General features: G+C 37.0%; 1 protein-coding gene across 1 annotated transcript in view; it reads right to left on the reverse strand.

Moving 5' to 3' along the window:
- The window catches only part of ANPEP (alanyl aminopeptidase, membrane), a 36,969-nt gene extending 34,535 nt beyond the window's left edge, over positions 1–2,434 (reverse strand). Inside the window, exon 1 of the mRNA XM_074295153.1 lies at positions 2,325–2,434. The gene's annotated coding sequence lies outside the window, so the exon portion shown is untranslated. The remainder of the gene's footprint in view (positions 1–2,324) is intronic.
- Between the last annotated feature and the right edge of the window lie 3,566 nt (positions 2,435–6,000).

A 6,000-nucleotide genomic window follows, 5' to 3' on the forward strand; every position in this document is an offset into this window, starting at 1 on the left:
AGTGGATAGAATAGCAGCACTAGAGTGAAATGAACAGAACCAGAAGATCACTGTACACTTCAACAACAATGCTGTATGAAGATGTATTCTGATGGAAGTGGAAATCTTCAACATAAAGAAGATCCAACTCACTTCCAGTTGATCAATGATGGACAGAAATAACTACACCCAGAGAAGGAACACTGGGAAGTGAATGTAAATTGTTCACACTACTGTCTATCTACCCAGGTTACTTATACCTTCGAAATCTAATACTTAATGTGCAACAAGAAAATTGGATTTACACACATATATCGTATCTAGGTTATATTGTAACACATGTAAAGTGTATGAGATTGCCTGTCATCTAGGGGAGGGGATAGAGGGAGGGAGAGGAAAATTTGGAAAAATGAATACAAGGGATAATGTTATAAAAAAAAGATTGCTCATGCATATATACTGTCAAAAAAATTTATAATTATGAAATTTAAAAAAAAGAAAAAAATATATAATAGCACTAGAGTCAGGAAGACCCAATTTCAAAACTAGTCTCTGTATGACCCTGGGCAAAACACTTAACAGTGAAAGCCTCCTATTTAAAAAATAAAAAAATAAAAAATAAAAAAAAATAAAAGACAGGAAGAGTGATAATAATTGAAATATAATGCTAAGAAAGACAGTATTGGATAGTAGGAGCTAGCCTCTACACTAAGACCTGGGTTACTGATTATGAGTCTGAGCAAGTCCCTCAGTGATTTACATATTGAGTAGATTTTTTTTAATTTTATGAATTACTTTTAAGATTATAAGATTTTGGAACAGCTAGATGGTGCAGTAGATAGAACACCAGCCCTGAAGTCAGGAGAACCAGAGTTCAAATCTAGCCTCAGACACATAACACTTGCTAGCTGAACATGGGCAAGTCACTTAAATCCAATTGCCTCAGATAAAAAAAAAAAAAAAAAAAAGTATAAGTTTATATTAAAGATCATAAATTACTGAAAACTTAAAATAAAATTATAAATTACAGAGAAGGTGCTACTTGGTATTGGTAAAGGAATGAAATTGTGGGTAAAGCTCTTCTATCTAGGGAGCAAGATGGACTGCAAGTAGTTATGGGACTACCTGGAATGAAGAGTTCAAATAGTCTGCCTACCTTCCCTCAACTTTAAGAGAATATAACTCACGTATATCGCTTAATATCTACAATGAGCCTAATGCAGTGCTAAGCATCTAGTAGTTAAAAAGCTTGTTCCCCTTTCCTCTCTAATAGGCTCGGTTCATTTTCTCTCACAAAATCTTTACAACAACACTCCAAAAGGTGCCTCATTTTTACATATTACCCCCATTTTACAGATTAGGAAACACATTGAAAAGAGTTAAGTATCAGAGTCAGTAAAAGTCTGAAGCAGTATTTGAACTCAGATTTTTCCAATTTCTAATCAGAAAGCAAATTACAGCTCATAGCTACAATATGCAGTTATATTTACTAATTTGTTAAAATTACTGATTTTCAACTGTTGCTGAGTGAAATGAGCAGAACCAGAAGATCACTGTACACTTCAACAACAATACTGTATGAGGATGTATTCTGATGGAAGTGGAAATCTTCAACATAAAGAAGAGCCAACTCACTTCCAGTGGATCAATGATGGACAGAAACAACTACACCCAGAGAAGGAACACTGGGAAGCGAATGTAAATTGTTAGCACTACTGTCTATCTACCCAGGTTACTTATACCTTCGGAAGCTAATAATTAATGTGCAACAAGAAAATGGTATTTATACACATATATTGTATCTAGGTTATATTGTAACACATGTAAAATGTATGGGATTACCTGCCATGGGGGGAGGGAGTGGAGGGAGGGGGTAATTTGGAAAAATGAATTAAAAAATTAAATAAATAAATAAATAAAATAAAATTACTGATTTTTTTTTTTACTAATTTGTCAAAATTGTAAGCAGTTTTCAATGTATGATTAAATAGGAATTATTATGCCTTCCTTAAACATAATTTGGAGCCCTTCAGTAACCACCTATAAGTAATCTCAACACTCTTTAGACTTTTCCCATCACTTAGAATTATTTTACTCCCAAAATCTTATAAAATCCCCATTTTTGCTTGCTATCTTCCCGTTCGACCTCTCCCCTCCTTAAGATTTTTGTCCTCATGATTTCTCCACTCCTTCAATCCTTCCTCACTTGTCTTCTAAAGTAACTTGGAAAGAATTATCAGCCAATTTCAAATATTTTTGCTAACATCCTAAAATGTCTTAGCCTTTTGCCTTTTACTTCACCCATTTCATTAATGCCCAAACTCCCAAGTAAAGCTCATATTTACCTTGTCTGCTCCTGCAGGTGGTCAGCTAAGCACCGAGGAGAAATTCGGGGGAAACATGAAGTCAGACCAACCCACAATGCACCTTGATCTTTTATCCCACTCCCATTAAGTGCTGATTAGGATCTCTTTTCAAATTCCCAGTGGCAGCCCTCTCCTCCCCCACCAGCAGATCAAACTTTATTTAATGGAGAATGTAGAGGTCATCCATCCCATTCCCCCTCACTTTGGTCTCTAAGGGAAAAACACCCATCCTCCTTCTCTAGACTAACCCTCCACCATTCAGCCCCACCAAAATCTGTTATCTCATTTTTCTCATACCTTTTCAAATTCTTCCTTTTGGCTGTTTTATTCCCTTTAGCCCATAAATAGCCTAAGGTCTTTCTCCCCTAACCCCCTCCTCACCTCCCCGAAAAAAAAATACCTCAAAACAACCCACCTTTTCTTTTAATCCAGACGGGAAATCCCTTAATCAACAATCAATCAACTTGCCCAAGGCTAGTCCAATTTAAAACCCTCCCTCAATCCTCCTAAAGTCTAGGACTTCCTTTTAAACCAATCTGTAGTTTGCTCTCTCTATATGTATATATATTTATTTGCATGTTGCCCCTCTACTAGATTGTGAGTTCCAGGAGAATGGAAATTGTCTTTTGTCTGATTACCCACCTGCCTGGCTCATAGTAGAAGCTTATTAAAGGTTTATTAATTGAGAAGCTGATCTTGAAACAATTTATGAAATAGTCTCTCTATTTACTGTTCCACCAGATGCCCTCAATTTTAAATAAAATAAAATAAAATTTAGACTTAGAATGTAGAATGGAATGAATTGTTTGGATATAGTCAATGAGGAATATTTGTTAAAAGAATTGTTGGGGGGGGGTTTCCTAATGAATGTAAAAATATTTATCAAGCGTTTGCTATGGGTCAGGTTCTGATAAAGATACAAATTCAAAAAACAAATCATACCCAAACATTAAAAAATAATAATAATAATTATAATGTTATTGTCTGACTTCACAACCCCATTTGGAGTTTTCTCGGCAAAGATGCTGGAATGGTTTGCCATTTCCCTCTCCAGTTCATTTTAAGTGACTTGCCCAGAGTCACACAGCTAGTAAATGTCTGAGACCAGAGTTGAAAACTCAGGAAAATGAGTCCTCCTGACTTCATTTTTGGAATTCTGTGCACTGAACCACCTAGCTATTCCTTATATTCTAATAGGGGAGGCTAAACAAAAAAAGTGGGAGCCTGTGGTCTTAAAAAAAAAATAGAAAGATATGGAAGTAGGGGAAAGGTTGCAAAGGCCATCTGCTAAGGACATAGAAGAGAAGGCTACCGGGTGGCCAGGTAAAATAAAGGGAAACATGGCCTAAGTTTTTCCTAAAATATGATCCAAAAGAAACAAGTCAAAAGTCAGAGGAGCTGCTCTTCCCTACTGTCCTCCCCATGGGGACAAACCAGGGAGTAGAAGGTAGAGAATATCAATTGTTAAAAACTTAAGAAAAAGAAAAAACTTAAAAGGAAAAAAAACACTTACATAGACCCTGCTACATACTCTATCTAGTATTTCTTTCCTTTTCTTCACTTCCATACTTTGTGAAAAAGTTATCTACATTTGCCTTTACTTCCTTACTACCCGGTCAACTTCTTAAAAAATAGCTTCTGCATTCACCACTCTCCTGACATTCAGTCAGAGATTCATCAGTGGATTCATCAGAGATTCATCATATTGTCCAAATGTTACAGCTAAGGCCCAAAGAAACAAGGTGACTTATCCTAACTCACATAAGGAACAATCCAATGCTTCTACTATACCACAACTCAGTCAGCCACCAAACATTTATTAAATACCTACTTCGAAGTACCACGCAGAGTACTAAGTGACTAGGGAAACAAAAAGAAGTAAAAGACTCTGCCCTTAGGGAACTCACAATCTAATAAGGGAGATCAGACTTCCTGTAGAAGGTGGGATTTTGGCTGGGACTTTTAAAAATCCAATACACTGCATATATTGAATTTAACATGTATTTCTAGCATGTTTATATTGGACTATTTGCCATCAAGGGGAAGGCGTGAGGGAAGGAGGGGAAAATTGGAACACAGGGTTTTACAAGGGCTAATGTTGAAGAATTGTCCACGCATATGTTTTAAAAATACATGTTGATGAAAGAAGAGACTATTCCAACTGCTATCTCAAATGTCACCCATACTAATGAGGGAAAGGAAAGGTGGAAACCCCATTTCTCGGCGGATAGATAACTCCATGTGGCGCAGTGTCCCCTGTAAAATGAATTTACAGGCCCGAAAACCTAGATTGATAAATAAAAGGTTTATTGTAGGAATTTGGAAGTAAAGTTCAGTTAGAAAGACACCAGGGCCAAAGGTGGCCGCTAGGCGGGCAGGAACCCCTACATGGCTGGAAGGATACCATGTGTTGGCTGGGAGGGCTCCTGCAATGAGGTCGTTCTGGCTCACCTCTTTTATACCCAAAAGATGATGGGCGTTACCCCTAAATTCTCGGCGGGCTTTTCAGTTAGCTCAGATCAGGTGAGGGCTGGGGGAAGCTGAGCTGAGGGTGGGGACTGGACCTGGATATTCAAAGGGTGCCTTTGACCGGGATTTGTGAATCAAGGTCAGTCATGGGTTGGGCAATTAGAAAGGAATCTTAAAGCGATCCCAGCCCTCATCAATAATATCCTAAATGACAATTTCTTTAGCTTTTCACTGCCTTCATTTTTTTACCCTTTCTGTACCATTTGATTCTGTAGACTTTCCTTCCTTCTTAGAATGTTCCCCTCTGGGCTTCATCCCACTTCTCTTCCTTTTTTTTTGACTATTACTTTTTATTTCTTCTCATTATTTTCTCCTAACCCTCTACTAAATGTTGTTATCCTCCAGAGTTCTGTTTTCAACCTCCTTCTCTTCTTGCTCTGTATTTTTTCCACTTCCCCATCCTATTTGTTCTTTACAACTATCTACTCTAGTCAAACAACTTTCAAATTTATAGGTCTGGCCTGATTCTTCTAAGAGGTAGCGGTTTGTTTGTTTTTTATTTTTATTTTTATTTTTAAAGCTTTTTATTTTCAAAACAGAAGAATGAATACTTTTTCAACATTGACCCTTGCATAGCTTTGTGTTTCAGATTTTCCCCTCCTTGCCCCCACTCCCTCCCCTAGATGGCAAGCAATCCAATATATGTTATATATGTTAAAATATATGTTAAATCCAATATGTGTATTTGCTGCACAAGAAAAATCAGATCAAAAAGGAAAGTCAATGAGTAAGAAAACAAAATGCAAGGGAACAGCAACAATAAGAATGAGAATGTTATGTTGTGATCCACACTCAGTTCCCACAATCTTCTCTCTGGGTATAGACGACTCTCTTCATCACAAGATCATTGGAACTAGCATCAGGTATCTCATTGTTGGAAAGAACCACGTCCATCAGAATTGATCATCATATAATATTGCTATTGCCATGTATAATCATCTCCTGGTTCTACTTACTTCACTTAGCATCAGTTTCTGTAAATCTCTCCAGGCCTCTCTGAAATATTCTATAACATTCATATACTATAACTTATTCAGCCATTCTCCAAATAATGGGCATCCACTCAGTTTCCAGTTTCTAGCCACTACAAAAAGGACTGCCACAAACATTTTTTCACTTACACGTG

The sequence above is a fragment of the Sminthopsis crassicaudata genome, chromosome 2 (assembly GCF_048593235.1).
Source record: "Sminthopsis crassicaudata isolate SCR6 chromosome 2, ASM4859323v1, whole genome shotgun sequence".
NCBI lineage: Eukaryota > Metazoa > Chordata > Mammalia > Dasyuromorphia > Dasyuridae > Sminthopsis > Sminthopsis crassicaudata.